The 16,238-nt window shown below is 41.6% G+C and overlaps 1 protein-coding gene across 1 annotated transcript in view; it reads left to right on the forward strand.

The window, feature by feature from the left end:
• The first annotated feature begins 1,448 nt into the window (after window positions 1-1,448).
• SIAH1 (siah E3 ubiquitin protein ligase 1) overlaps window positions 1,449-16,238 on the forward strand; it is a 30,934-nt gene continuing 16,144 nt past the window's right edge. The window contains exon 1 of the mRNA XM_039242163.1: window positions 1,449-1,527. The gene's annotated coding sequence lies outside the window, so the exon portion shown is untranslated. The remainder of the gene's footprint in view (window positions 1,528-16,238) is intronic.

Below are 16,238 nucleotides of genomic sequence, written 5' to 3' on the forward strand. Positions count from 1 at the left end.
GAACATACTAGAATCACTATGTAAATACTTATTGTTGAAGAAATGAATGATAGAACACATCAACAACTACACATAACCCAAGTTCTTCATCTTTTGGGCTTTGGGGACAAGCATAATAGAAATATATTAGTATTATAGCTTGCAGCTAAGAACATGTGGTCTTTTACTTTCCTAACCTCAAGAAACACTGGATATGCTAACAGTTCCATAGAAAGAGAGCAGCCACAATAAGAATTAGGTTGAAAACAGAAGTAGAGGTATCAACACAGATCAGTCTACAAATTTGTTGAGGGAAACCAGAAATTAGCAGCTTGCATCAGTACCTAAAATAACTTTGTGTCTTTGGCTTTCGATCTGAAACTTTGAGTGTGTTCTCAGCAGACTGCTTGCATAAAAATTTACCATCCCCCCAACTTTCCTATTCGTGAGGAGTTTTGAGATAATGGGGAGACTACTCTCTGGATGGTTTCTAATATCTCACCTAAAAAGTACCTTTTTAGTTTTCACATGGAATAGTATTTTTTATGGCGCATCTTACATGGAAATCCAGTTTATAAATGTCTCAGACACTGGAGTTTGCTCAGATATATGCATTGTACCCAGCAAAGAACTGTGAATGGCTTTTTCTTTTATTTTTTATTTAAAAAGAAATGCAGAGTCCCATGAGTGGGACTTCCAGATGCGCAAGGACACAGGGGAAAGGCGTGCTTCCATACTACCCACTTTTCAGCTAAAATAAGCCTTTAAAACTCGCCCCGGTTTTGCTGAAGAGCCGATCAAACCAAAGGGAGGGGCTTGGGCTTCTCGTTTAGGGTTGGGGTCCCAGTCGGTGGGCGCCGGCTTCTTTTCCTTTGGCAAAGAGTAGAGTTGGGAAAGGCCGGTGGAGGCGCCGTTTGTGAAACTAGCAAATCCGACAGGAGGGGCCGTAAAGGGGCAAAGGTGCAGGACGACCCCTTGGGCCGCGCGCTAAACAAAGCCCTGCGGGGGACGCGCGACCAGGAGTTCTGACGTGTAGGTAAGCGCTAGCTTCCTCCGGGTGGGGACGGTTGTGGGCGAGAGCGTGACGTGCCCGCGTTTGTTAGGCGCAAGCTGTTAGTAGCAGCAACGGTAACCGAGCAGCCACAGCAAACCGACACCCTCGGAGACCCGCACCACGATGCTCGCGCAGGTCGCAGTCGGCCGGACGAGCGCCTCTACGCCTGCGCGCCCGCGGGAAGCCCCGCCCCCTCCGGGCTGCCGGCGCGCGGGGCCGCGCCTCCTCATGGCGGCCGCCGCAGTGTGTGGTATTTAGCGGGGGCGCGCGGCGGGCTCGAGGACGCGCGAAACGACGGCGGCGGCGGCGGCCAGGGGGGAACCGGGACAGCCGTTGCAGGGCGCGCTCTCGAGTGGCGGCGGCGGCCCAGGGTGTCCCGTCGGTGTCAGCACGGGGAAGAGGCGGTGGCGCTGCCCGCGGTAGCGGGAGTTCGCGGCGGCGACGGGGCGCGTTTGAGCCAGGACCGGGGTCCGAGGCGCGCTCTCCGCCCACAGGTAAGTGGGGCCCGGCCAGGAGGGAGGAGCCGGTTGTGAGGGGCTCTCCGTGAGGAGGACGCCCAGGCCCGGTAATGGCGGCGGGGTCGGGTCGCGCCACCCGGGCGGGGGTGCGGGTAGCCCCCAGCGCCGGGCGCCTTTGTCTCGGCCGGAGCCCGGCCGCTCGGCCGAGCGCCGCCCCCCGCCCCTCCCCTCCCCTGCTCGGCCCAGCCCGCCGTCGCGAGCCGGCTCGCCCCCGCCCCCGGAGCTCTGAGCCCGGGAGCCCCGTGGTGGGGGTCGGCCCCGCGCGTTCGGGCGAGGGCGGGGAAGGGCCTCCTGGCCGCCCGGCCCGGCCCCCGCCCCGCGCCCGGGAGGCGGGCCTGGCGGGGGAGGCGCCGGGCCCTCCCCGCGCCCGGGTGCCGGCCTTTGTTGTGAAGGGTCCCGGGGTGTGCGGCCAACATGGCGGAGGTCAGCTGAGTGCGGGCAGTGGCCGGCCCTTCGCTCCAGCCCCTCCCCGCGCCGCTCTGGGCCCGGGGGCCGGCCGTGCAGACTTGGCCGTCCTTGGTCTCCAGTGCCTGCCCGCGACCCCAGGAGCGGCCGTCCCCAATGGCGCTGCGTTCTTGCTCCCGCTCCCGGCCTGAGCCTTCATTGTGCGGTGGGAAGAATGCAGCCTCCTCCCTTGTTTATGTCTTTAGAGAGGGGATCGCGTGAACGACTGGCCTGGGACGCCCTAGCTTTTTATTGTAAACCTTGGTTTTCCTAGGCTTCATTTGTCGGGGTAGTTTGGGGGCCTTTCTTGAGTCTCTGAGATTATAATTTAGGAATGTGGGAAACCTGGTCCACAGTGTTGCGTAGGTTTTTCTTTTCTCCATTCCTGGAAAGATTCAGAATTTGTTTGCTCGGACATCCAGAGAAGTCCCAGTTTGTGTGTGCAGAAAATCAGATTGTTTGGCTGATTTGTCAAAGTCACAGAAGCCTTAATTTAAGTCTGGATATAGGGCAGCGATCAGACAGCCTGCTCCTAGCAGTTGAACATTTACCATTTCTAGATAAGGGGCTGTCAAGGGTAAATTGTTAACTCTTCAGAGCAGTTGAATGTTGGGAGCAACAGACTCTCACGCTGCCAGCTTTGGTTCCATCCTGCCCCACCCGTTTGCGACCTTGGGCAGAATGCTTAACCTCTCTGTGCTTCATTTTCCTTATCTGCAAAATGGGTTTAATGACAGTACCTACATCCAGTAGGATTGTTGGGAGAGTTGATGAGGTGATAATAGGTGAAGGGCTTAGAGCAGTGGGGTTAGTGTTAATAAATGTTTGCTGTTAGGGCTCTTGTTCTTTAATAGCTAATGAGTTCATTTTGGCATGATGGATATGTTGGAAGTACGCAGACCAGAATATGTGAGCTCACACGTTGTACATTGTTAGTGCTTGAGTTTTTATTTTATTACATTTTGTTAGTTTCACAAAATGAAAAGAGGTTTAGGTAGTTAATTGACAGGCCTTCTGAGATAGTGGCATTTGGAAATTTATATAGTAAGGAACTTGGATAGGTCATGTGTGGTATGGAATTTAAAAAATGAAAGTGATTAAATGAGGTTTCCTTTTAGCACTTTTACATTTATGGATCAGTTTGCTTCCAAGGACTTGTGTTAACAAACTTGGAAGAGTGGAGCAGCGAATCCTTTTGAATGTTAGGTGTCTATGGGGTTACCACCTCTTTTAGACATAAGGGAAGAGCAAAGGGTGGTATAGTTATAAATGTAATAGTCTGGGGCGCCTGGGTGGCTCATTCAGTTAAGCATCCCCCTTCGCCTCAGGTCAAGGTCTCCCAGGTTCTTGAGTTTGAGCCCCATGTTGGGCTCTGTGCTGACAGCTCAGAGCCTGGAGCCTGCTTCAGATTCAGTGTCTCCCACCCTCTCTTCCCCTTGCCTACTCACTCTTTGTTTCACTGTCTCTCTGTCAAAAATAAGTAAACATTAAAAAAAATTTAAAAAATGTAATGGTCTGGTAATTTTATCAGGGAGATAATTGGTTGAAATTGTGGAGAAGAGGATATTGGTAGCTGTTAGGAGAACTTTGTGAGAAGTATATTTTGAGACCTAAAGTGGATTATACAAATTGTGTAATTTTTCATTCTGGAAATTACAGAAACTTGTGATCTGGAATGATTAGTGGCAACCCTAAAGTTTGCTTTGCCAAAATCTTCTCTTAGATATATTGTAGAATTGGTTCAGATACCCCCTTTTGGCATTTTTCCAGCATAATTTAGTAACATTTGTTAATATTTTAAACTGAAGTACAGTATAATTAATAGATGTGGCACTTTTCAGGATAAGTATTACACAAATTATAAATTCAGAAACAAATTTAATTCACTTTGTTCCTTCTGAGCTTTGGGAAGCTCTTACAAAATTGATGAAGAGCAATATTCTTTAACTTCTGTAATTGAAAGAATATTATAATTAGGCTAAGACGAATTGGAATTACAATGGAAATATTTAGCCAAGACACCAGTGACATAATGTGAAGAGTAGGATTTTATTTTCAGTGTATACGGTGTTCTGAAAACAAGGCTTACATAACACTGCAAAGTGACCCCTTAAATTGTTTTAAAGCTGTTGTTGACTTATTCAGTTTCTAAAAGGTTGGAGGTTTCTCATTTTTGCTTAAAGAGATGTTAGGGACTTTTGGCTATGATTATGGAATTTCTATACACACCTTGTAAATGTTTAAATTCTGAATATTTTTGGTATACACAGCCTTGAAACAAAATCAGTATATGAAAGCCTCAGACTTCCCATCCCTCCTTGCCTCCTTTCCCCCAAAACCAACTGGGGTTAATTTTTTCTCTTTATAATAGTAAAATCCTTAATTAGTTCTTTTAAATAGTGGTTTTTCTGATGCCCTTAAAATTATTTGGTTTTGCTATAGTTATTAGAACACCTGATGCATAAGGGCAAGAATTGTTTTGTATTCCTATATCCTCAGTGTCTAACACTCAATACTTGTTTCCTGACCTCCTACTATCTATAATGCTGATAACATTTTAGACCCACGTATTCTCTTGCCTGCAGGTAATTTTTTTAATGAATTTATTTTTTAGAGCAATTTGTATTCAGATCAAAATTGAATAGAAGGTGCAGAGATTTCCCATGTTCATCCCGCCCCAGTGATATCCTTCCCCCTTATCAACATCCACCACCAGAGTGGTATATTTGTTACAATTTGATGTACCTACATTGGCACACCATTATCACCCAAAGTCCGTGGTTTACATTATGGTTCAGTCTTGGTGTTATTTTGACAGATGTGTACTGAGTGCTGCGTGTCCACCACTGTAGCGTACAGAACAGTTTCTTTGCCCTAAAAACCCTCTCTGCTCCACCTATTCATTCCTCCCTCCCTCCCTCTGGCAAGCACTGGTCTTTTTACTGTCTCCATAGTTTTGCCTTTTCCAGAATGTCGTATAATTGGAATCATACAGCATGTCGCCTTTTCAGATTGGCTGCTTTCACTTAGTAAGATGTGCCTTCTTTCACTTAGTAAGATGTGCCGAAGGTTCTTCCGTGTCTTTTCATGGCTTGATAGCTCAGTTCTTTTTAAAAAAGCACTAAATAGTATTCACTGTCTGGTTGTACCATTTTATCCACTTACCTACTGGAGGACAACATCTTGGTTGATTTCCAAATTTTGGCAATTATGAATAAAGCTGCTATAAACACCCTGTCAACTCCTTTGGGTAAATAGTAAGCCACAGGATTGCTGGTAAGAGTGTGCGTGTTTAGTTTTGTAAGAAACCTCCAAACTGCCTGTTAGGATGACTACCATTTTGCATTTCCACCAGCTGTGAATGAGCGTTCCTGTTGCTCCACATGCCCACCAGCATTTGGTGGTGTTGGTGTTCTGGATTTTGGCCATTCTCCTAGATGTGTACTGGTATCTTCTTGTTCTGATCTGCATTTTCCCTGATGACCGGTGATGCGGAGCACCCTTTCATATGCCCATTTGCCCTCTGTATGTCTTTGGTTAGGTGTCTGTTAAGGTCTTTGGCCCATTTTTAGTTGGGTCGTTAGTTTTATTGTTGAGTTTCAAGAGTTCTTTGTATATTTTGGACAACAGTCCTTTATCAGATAAGTCTTTTTTACAGATATTTCTCCCAACCTGCGGTTTTTCTTCTCATTCTCTTGACAGTGTCTTTCTCTTGTCATTTTTCACTTCTGTGTACCAAGGTAGACTTAAAATTTGCATGTTGAAAAGTAAAACCTTGGGGCGCCTGGGTGGTTCAGTCGGTTAAGCGTCCAACTTCGGCTCAGGTCATGATTTCATGGTTTGTGGGTTTGGGCCCCTCATCGGGCTCTGTGCTGACTGCTAGCACAGAGCCTGGAACCTGTTTTGGATTCTGTGCCTCCCTGTCTCTCTGACCCTCCCCTGCTCATCCTGTCTCTCTCTCAGAAATAAAACATTTAAAAAATTTAAAAAAGAAAAGTAAAACCTTTATTATTCCCAACTGTCCAAGGCTCTTACCCCCTATATTCAGTTAGTCATAAGGTCCTGATTTTTCTGCCGTTTGGTTATCTCAAATCTGGCATTGCTTCTCTCACTTGTTTTCACATTTATATTCACCGTCTACCTTCTAAGTGGTCTGTCTGTGTTTGGTCTTTGCCTCCTTCCTTCAGTTCTTCCTACTGTAGTTTAAGAGAGTTTTCTAATGTAGGTGACTTAGAACCTCAGTATAAAGTCCAAAATTCCTTTATAGTCATAGTACACAGACTTTCCTGAGCTTGTTCTTGGTATTTCCCTGCCATTTGCAATTATATACTTGTAAGTGCCTATGTGCACCATATTCTCTCTCTCCCTGCTAAGCTCTGTTATCTCAGCCTAGACATCACTTAGCTGAGATACTGTTCCTGGACTTCCCACCCTGAATTGAGTGTCCTCCATCTGTGTTCCCATAGCATTTTCTGCTTCTCTCCACTCTAACAGGTATCCCCCTGAACTGTAATTGTTTGTTCTACTTTGCTCCCCAATAAACTGCAGTCTCTGTGAGGACTTGGGTCTTCATCACCCTTGTTAGCATTGTTTCTGGCGTGTAGTTCATGCTCAGTAAATATTTATTGAATGACTGATAAACTGATACCTCACACTATCCTTAAAATGCGTTAGAGCCATATCCTCCAACATTTCCTTTTGCCCTACCTACCTGGTCAAGATGGATTCTTTTTGTTTCTCGAACACTTTTTGTACTTTAAATCTCTGTTCCTTTGCTAATTATTGTACTTAATCTCTCAAGTGTCTACCTGTGCTGCTTTGGACAGATGATTTAAACGCTCTAAGCCTTAGTTGTCATTAGCATGCGAACAGCCAATTAAGCATATTGCTGCTTACCCCATCCCAGATATCCTAGTGCTTGAGTGGCTGTGTAGTTGAGGGGTTAAGGAGACAGGGCTCTGAAGAATCAGACCTGGTTATGCCTCTTGGCTCTATCACTTACTAATTGTGTCTTTAAGCTCCTTGAGAACAGGGACACTGCCTACTTTTGTACCTTAAAAGCACATTGCCTATCCATAGAAAGTGCTTAAATAATTTAAAAAAATATTTTTTGAGTAAGTTACTTAATTTCCCTAAATATAACCATTTACATTCTAGTGAGGGAATAAACAATTACAGATTTTGATATGTAAAGATCTTCCTCCACTTACTATGGGATTATGTCTTGGTAAACTCTTCGCAAATTGAAATTGTAGTTAAGTTGGAAACGCATTTCATACAGCTAATCTGCTGAACATCATATAACTTAGCCCAACATATCTTGAACATACTGAGAACACTTATATTGGCCTACAGTTGGGCAAAATCATCTAACACAAAGCTTATTTTATAATAAGGTTTTGAATATTTCATGTACTTTATTGAATACTGTACTGAAAGTGAAAAACAGTGGTTATAAGTATATTGATTGTTTATCCTCCCAATTGCCTGGCTGACTGGGAGGTGTGGCTTGCTGCTGTTGCTTAGCATCATGAGAGGGCATCATATTGCACATTGATAGCCTGGGAAAAGATCACAATTCAAAGTATAGCATATTGCTTTTGCACCATCATAAAGTGAAAAATCATAAGTGAAACCATTTTAAGTCAGGGACCATCTGTACTATAAAAGAGTTACAGGTACTAAAGTAAAAAATAATGGCGATAGGAGGGACACCTGCTATCAGAAGTGGTGACATTTAAACTATGATAAAAGCTAGCTCTTTGAAGGAGGGAAGGGAGAACCTCTTGGAATGAAGGAGAAGCAGAGGTCAAGTCCCTGAGGCTGTAATGAGCTTGTACTTACTGTTCTTGAAGTTGGGGGAAGAAGGTATTGCTGGAGCAAATGGATGATGGGGGGAGCTAGCCAGGGATCAGATCCTGCAGAGTCAAAGTAAGGAATATGAGTTTTATTTTATGGGTACTGAGAAGCCATTTGAAGGATTTAAGAGTAGCATAATTCACTTCTAACTTTAAAGGTAGCTTTAGCTGTTTGGAGAATTGATTGGTTAGACAGGCCCTTTCTTTGATTATGACCTGGATTAAGGTGGTGGCAGTGAAGACAAAGAGAAGTGGATGGATTTGAGATATATTTGGGAGACAGAATTAACAGGATTTGTTGATGGATTAGATATGAGAGGTGAGGGAAGGAAGGAATTAGGTGGTTTCTGGCTTGCGCTGCTGTGTGGAACATGGTGCTGTTTACCAAGGTGGGAAATATTAGAGTGTGTTTCGGTGTTAGGGGGATGGTCTGGTAGCAAAAGAGGGAGGGATTGATGTAAGAGGAAGGGGTAATAGAAGGGGTGTGAAGTCTGAGTAGGTGAAGGGATAATAGAAGGGGTGTGAAGTCTGAGTAGGTGAAGGGATAATAGAAGGGGTATGAAGTCTTGAGTAGGTGAGAGGACAGACCCAAGTGCAGGGTCACTTCTTTATTCTAACATGAGGAAAGGAGGTGGTCAGTCAGCATTTGATGGCTTCTGTGGTATTTTCTGAAGGAAACATGGGTGAAGCCATCAGTTTGGGAGTATTTGTAGTTAGTGAATACCAGACGGTGGTAGGTTAAAGATGTAATGGAGAAAGACACATTGAGAAACTGAGCAGAGGGAAAGAGGAGAGATGCTGTGATGTATTAGCCATTGAGGATGCCTGAGACTGTTTTCAGTAGATCCTAGGAGACTATCTAGAGCATAGTATTTCTTTTCATTTTTAATTTTTTTAAATGTTTATTTTTGAGAGAGAGAGAGACAGACAGACAGACAGCAGAGAGGGAGACACACAATCCAAAGCAGGCTCCAGGCTCTGAGCTGTCAGCACAGAGCCTGACAGGACATGAGGCTGCAACTCAGGAACTGTGAGATCATGACCTGAGCAAAAGTCAGTGCTTAACCGACTGAGCCACCCAGGCGCCCCAGTATTTTTGTTTCTAAACGTAAACTTTTTTTGTTTAAGTATAGCATAAATAGATAATGCAAAATGCTCAATTTATACCTATAGCTTGATGCATTTTCACAAAGAGAACACACTGTTGTGACCAGCTCTCATGTGTCCCAATTACTTTTACTTTTTTATTTAAGTACCTTTTTAAAAAAAAAAAAGTTTGTTTTTGATAGAGAGAGAGCATGTGAGTAGGGGAGGGGCAGAGAGAGAGGGACAGAATCCAAAGCAGCTCCAGCCTCTGAGCTGTCAGCACAGAGCTCAGTGATGCTGGGTTTGAACTCAACAAAGCATGACATCATGACCTGACTCAAAATCAGACGCTTAACCCACTGAGCCACCCAGGTGCCCCTAAAAAGTACTTTTTAAAATCTTGAGAAACTCTAGGCTGAATAATACAGATAAAATAGTTGTGTTTTGGTTCAATTTATTCTTTAAGCTTGAGCCACAATGAGCAGAATATTGACAAAAGACCTTTCATTAGGTCTGAGCTTTCCCAGTGGCATTCAACTTATTTGTGGTTTTTGTTTTTAATAGCAGGGGGTGTGGGGAGCACATGGGAGGAACTAGAAAGAGAAGGTTGGAGGGAAAACCTTTGGACAACTAATCTGTATTTTTGAAGTAGATATTGATTGTGAGAAGTGTTTTCTTAAATACTTAGAGGAATTTAATGCCAGTCTTGAATTTTATAGGAAGCATTATACTTGTTACAGTTATTTATTATTGTCATGTTGACATGCTTAGCTAGTGATGGTTGATAGAGTGAAATTTAATGTACACTATCTTTGCAAAGACTCTGCCTTAGAAAGATTGCTTCAGTAATTGGTTTAAATAAATGGAGTAATCTAATTGTTCAAAACTCTTGCTTTTTTCTCCTTTGCATTTTACCTTTTGCTCTTTTGAGTTTGGTTAAAACTCAGGCTTGTGTGTGTGTGTAGGACCCTGATTTAACTTTGTTAGGGACAACTTCAGATGTCTTGTTAATACAGATAGTTGTGAATAAATTTCTGCAGACTGTATTCTTTTCATTTTGTTTGGAGAGATGATCTAACAGATTTTATTTTGTCTTATAGTTAATTTTTAAAATACTAAATTTTTATACGTATAAACTAAAAAATATATATGTATATGAAATATGTGAGTTTTAAAAATGCTTATTTTGAGAGAGAGTGTGTGCACATGCACGTGTGTACCCACACAGGGGAGGGACAGAAAGAGAGGGAGAGGGAGAGTCTGAGCTGTCAGGTCAGAGCCCAGCACCGTGGCTCGATCTCATAAACCATGAGATCATGACCTGAGCTGTATTCCAGAGTTGGATGCTTTACCAGGCATCCCTGAAATATGTGGATTTTTATATGAATGGACTGTTTCAAAGTTTTTCCCCTATTAGTAGTCATATATTTGAGGCATTTTAAGAAAGAAAGAAATCGAAGAAAAAAGTATCAAGTTGACAAAATCAGCTCTTGATTTCTCAGTGTTTTGGTTTTTTTTAACTTCTTTTTTAAAAGTTCATTTTGAGAGAGGGAGCGCGCGAGCAAGCACAGGGGAGAGGCAGAGAGAGAATCCTAAGCAGGGCTCCTCACTGCCAGCATAGAGCCCAACCAGGGCTCAGACTCATGAAACTGAGATGGTGAACTGAGCTGAAATCAAGAGTTTGGATGCTTAACTGACTGAGCCACTCAAATGCCCCTCTCAGTGTTTCAATTTATATATGAAGTCACCAGCAATTTATTAACAAGAAAGTGTGAGGACACAAAATATGCACTAAAGTTAAATTTCCCTTTTTATTACCGGAATAATGTATATGCTTTAATTTGAGGAATACATACAGAACTGCAACCCTTATCTTGCCTATGATCATTCATAATCCCATTGTAAACATTTTGGAATAGTTTCTAGTCTCTGTGTGTGTGCCTTTTTTTTTTTTTTTTTAAGTCTGGGGCAGATATTTTAAAGTTAAACTCTTTGAACTGATGTAAATCCTTGTAGATATTTTCTTAGTAAATGATTACCACTTGTCAGTAAGTACATGTTTGAACTGTGTAATTCCAAATTATGACGTTTATGCTTATAGTCTGTATCCTTCAGTTTTTGATATTTTGTGTCCCTGTAGTTCAGTGGTCCTGTCTCTGATCTCTGGTTTCTGGTTCTATGCTTTACTTGCCTCTCTTCTTCTCCAATCCCTTATGTTAATTCTTTAAACCACATTCTGCAGTTTGGATGCCCTTCCAGTTTCTTTTCTGTCTCATTACATGGAAATACATGCATACATACATACAGACAACAGCCATATCAGTGTGCATATTTACTTTTTTTGTAACAAATAGGATTATGATACGTGGCTTTTTTAAACCCACTCATTTAAACAGGTTAATTCTTAGATATGAGTCCATCTTATTAAAAAAAAAAAGGCAGCATAGTATTCTGTTGTATGGACTATATTTTAGTCACTCTCTTAAGATAGGGCTTGAATTTTCAGTATATTTGCTGTTATAAACAGGAATGCTATTGGCATCCAGATACATACACCTGTGCCAACATGTAAATTAGAAGTGGGACTTGGAAGCACTTACTGGGTCAAAGGGTATACACACTTTAAATTTTGAAACAAGCTGTCAAATTTTATTAGAAGCTTCCACAGTGGACATTTCCAGAAATGTAGCTGAGTCTCTCTCCCCAAATCTTTGCCAATACTTGGGGTCAAATCTTTGAAAACAAAATCCTCTCCTTAAGAAGTTTTTGAACTTTTTTTCCTTTTTCCTAGAGTTTTAATGCACCTGTGATTCAAAATAAAATATTCCATTAGCTTTTTTTTTTTTTTTAAATTTTTAAAATGTTTGTTTATTTGAGAGAGACAGAACATGAGCTGGGGATTGGCAGACACAGAATTGGAAGCAGGCTCCCAGCTCTGAGCTGTCAGCACAGAGCCCTACACTGGGCTTGAACTCACAGACAGCGAGATCATGACCCGAGCCAAAGTTGGACCCTAAACCGACTGAGCCACCACAGTGTCCCTAGCTTTTTTTTTTTTGTTAAAGGGTAATTCCCTGTCCTTACCTCTCTAGGTATCCTTTGCCAGAGGCAGCTATTTTTCCTGAGCTGGTTATTTTTGGATTTACCATCTTTGTCTCTAATATGCTTCTGTTGTTAAATTCAGATTTCGGTTTTAGGCATTATCTATTCAATTCCTATTGTGGATTTAACTTGTTTTCCTGCCTCCATCACATGTACATCCCTTTCTATTTACATACTCCCTTAATTTAGTAACATTATAATTTTGTGTTTATTATTATAAAAGTTATTCCCAATTTGAGCCATATAGTAAGCTGCTTGTAACTTTTTTCCTTGTATCGTTTAATTGGAATTTGTATAATTTTCCATGTCGTTAATACTTGTCTTTTTTCTTTCTGCTTTTTTTCCCCTCTGTGTTTACTAATACCGCCGTATATTCCTTACTACTTGTCTAAGTGTTCAGATTGCGTGCTGCCTCATGTTGCTGCCTTCTGCTAGTGAAAAGTTGTCATTGTCCGTGTTCCCTGTACCTTTCTTTTGGGTTAAGTCTCACTTAACTGTAGCCATGTAGTCCTTTTTCTTGGTTCATTCCCTTACATATAAAGGGCTTGTCCTCCAGGAGCCTCTTGAGAGCATTTCCAGGGGAAGTTCTGTTTTGAAACTTTGCATCATTATTCTGCCCTCAACACTTTTAGGATAATTTGGTTGTGCATAGAATTCTAGAACAGTAATCATTCTCTTTGAGGATTTAAAAAACATTGCTCTATTGCATCCAGCTTTGGATGTTACTACTCAAAGTCCAAAGTTCTTTTGCTTTCTGATTTATTTGTTCACTCAACACATAATTTATTGAGCCTGTGTGGTAGGTAGGCACTGTTTTAAGTATTTTGGGATACATCACCGAACCTACCTTCCTGCCTTCCAGAGTTGGGGTGGGAGGGCCGCTACAGCAAGCATAGTAATTCAGTTGTATAGCCTGATAAAGGGTAATACATTCTGTGGGAAAAAATAGAGTAGAAATGGAGGAGGGGAAAGGAGGGAAGAGGAAGAGGGGGTGGAATGGGTGAGGATTAGGAGTGCATAGTGGAGGGTCAGTGGGCAGAGTTCTGATCACTGTTCTTAATAGAGGGGACAAGGTAGGCCTCATTGAGAAGGTAGCATGCAAGCAAAAGTAATAAGGGGGTGAAAGAATCCGTTATATGTACATCTAGGAGGAAAGTATGTTAAAGCAGAGGCTCCAAGGAACAACTTAGTTTTATGGAACCAGGAGGCTAGTGCAGTAAGTAAGGGGGAAAGAAGTGGGAGATGGAGAGATAGAGTCCACCATATTGTATAGTGTCTTACAGGCTGTTTAAGATTTTAATCTATTACTTGGATAAGGGTTGCCAATGAGGAGGGTATTGAGGAGAGGAGTGACATAACCTGATATAAATTTTAACAGGATTTTTCTGACTGCTATGTTTAGAACATATTGGGGTGGGTGTGGGAGACAATGATGGGAGCAGGGAGACTGTTTAGAAGAATATTGTGAAGGATATTTAGAGGATAAGGTGAGGGATAATGGTGGCTTGGACTATATTATATTGTGGTAGAGGTGGTAAGGAGTGACTGGATTCTGGATATATTTTTAAAGGAGACACAGATTTCCTGGTGGTTTTATTTTTTGTTTTTATTTTTTAAATTTATTTGGAGGGAGGGAGAGAGGGAGGGAGAGAGAGAGAGGATGAGTGGGGGAGGAGCACAGAGAAAGGGAGACAGGATCTGAAGCGGACTTTGTGCTGACAGCAGAGAGCCTGATGCTGGGTTCAAACTCAACAAACCAGGAGATCATGACCTGAGTTGAAGTCAGATGCTTAACTGAGCCACCCAGATGCCCCTCTGGTGGTTTTAGGTATGTAGCCTGAGAAAAAGAATCAGGGATGACTTCAAGTCTTTTGAACTGAGTAACTGGAAGGATGGAGTTGCCATCAAGGGAGGGGAGGTGGTAGGTGGAGAGTTCAGCTTTGTTCAACACTTTCCCCACCCCCGCCCCCAGGGGTATCTAGGAAGCAGTTGGATGTATAAATCTTGGGTTTAAGAGAAATCTGGAGGGGTTTTTTGTTGGCTTTTTAAATCTGGGCTGGACATACACATTTTAGTCCTAGGAAATGTTGGTGGAATTTGAAAACTACAGGACTGAATGAGATCAACAAAGTGAGGAAAAGTGGACCATGGACAACTCCCAATTTCAAGAGTTAGGGGAGAAGAGCAGGAATCAATAAAGGCAGCTGAGTAGCTGGTGAACTAGGGAAACTATGTGTAGAGTGCGTGAACATAGTTTATTAGGCAGGAGCCAGTGATCAATTGTTAGGTGCTGGTGACGATCAAAACTTGCAAATTAAATATACCTGCTAAGCCAGTGAAATTCAAATTATAATCATTTTACTAAAGCATTGGATACTGTCTGCTAAATTGAAGTCTTGAAACAGTATGGCTTATAGAATTGACTGTGGTTATATGCTGTAGGTTCTTTTTCTGTTATATGAGAACTGCCCTGCAAGGTGTGGTCACCATGTGTTGCATTTTCTTACCAGCGTATAAATGCTTTAGGGAAAACCATGATGCCACTAGGCTTTGTTTCACACAAATGCATCATTTGCATTTGAGGTCCCCTTCTGCTTTTGTTGGTAGCCTGTCATTATTAGAGTACTGTAGTACCAATTGGAGTCAGCGTGACCATAAATGCGAATGGGAGCATTCAATTATTTGGCTACCAGATGGAGTCAGATGATTCTGAATGTGCTACTACTGCTTTTTTAGATTATTAAAAACAGGAAAACAAAACATTCAATTTTTGTAGAGAAATGTAGATCTCCCCCTCTTCCAAGAATAGAATCTTAGGTTGAGGACTTTTTTTTTTTAAGGTTATTTATTTTGAGAGAAAGAGTAAGCAGGGGAGGGCAGAGAGAGACGGAGAAGATCATAAGCAGGCTCCCTGCTCTCAATGTGGAGCCCCATACAGGGCTTGAACTCACAAACAGTGAGATCATGACCTGAGCTGCAACCAAGAGTCAGACACTTAACTGATTAAGCCACCCAGGTGCTTCTTGAGGAAATTTATTTTATTTTTTATTTTAAGTTTGAGGAAAATTTGAGTATAAGTTAATTCATGTGTTAAATCCTTATTTGAAATAACTGAAATTATTTGGTTGAAGTTTCAAATATAATGCTTATGAAGATACAAGTTATAATGATTTCAATGAAATATGATTTAATTTGAAAAGGCTCCACAAATTTTTTGATGTGGCATTTCTTTCCCATAAATTCCATTGGTTTTCTACTCTTTTACTAGAAAGAGCTACCTATCATACATCATGTTAAGACTCTATAATATGATTTTTACATTTCTTTAATATCTTCCCATACCCAGGCAATGTATAATTTTCTGTTAGCTTAGTATCACCAACTCTTTATAGATTACTGCCACTTTTGATCTGCTTTAAAAGTTTTGGCCAGTGTGTGTGGGTGTGTGTGTGCAGGGATTACCTACCATGTTTATCAGGTAGAATGTGGAGTTGAATGGGTTGTATGTTCTAGTGCAGAACTGGCTAGCATAGCTTAATGCCAAGATAGAACAAAAGAGGAAATATCTCCTGGAATGTGTGATAGTTTTACACCTTCAGAGAATATAAAACATAATTATGGTAGTAAACAGTTGTAGTCAGATGTGGACACAACTAAATGAATATTGGACAGTTTTATCTAGATGTGTAAGATTTGCTTGTATTACAGTAGTGATTATGTTGTAATCATGACTGATAGAGTTTTGATAAGTTCAAGTGTGTTACCAAAAATTCTATTAGTAATGTGTGGTACAGAATAAAAACATTGAGAAAGCCTGTTTGACCCTCTTCCTGCTACTTTTACTCATTTCTGTGCTCTTGCCTCACTTGTTGATCCTTTGATTTAATGTCTAATTGTTACTGACAAACATTATTAGATTCTACCACTTTGATACAAGAAATTTTAAAAAACAACTACTTGTTAGGGCTAAAGGTTTAATTTAAAGAACTTAGCAAAATTTTAATTTTTTTGGCCAGTTTTGTAAATATTGAAAGATATGTTGGATGCTAAATTAAATATTGTCCCAGTATGAGATTATACTGTTTTTGAGGGTTATTTGAAAGAAATGAGATTTAGGGACAAAGCAGAAAATGTGGTTCTGTGCTTATTCTTAATTTTTCTGATCTTTAGTTTCCTCATCTGCAGTATAAAGTTAGA

This window comes from Hyaena hyaena, unplaced genomic scaffold (assembly GCF_003009895.1).
Source record: "Hyaena hyaena isolate Hyena2069 unplaced genomic scaffold, ASM300989v1 scaffold_7, whole genome shotgun sequence".
NCBI classification, from domain to species: Eukaryota; Metazoa; Chordata; class Mammalia; order Carnivora; family Hyaenidae; genus Hyaena; species Hyaena hyaena.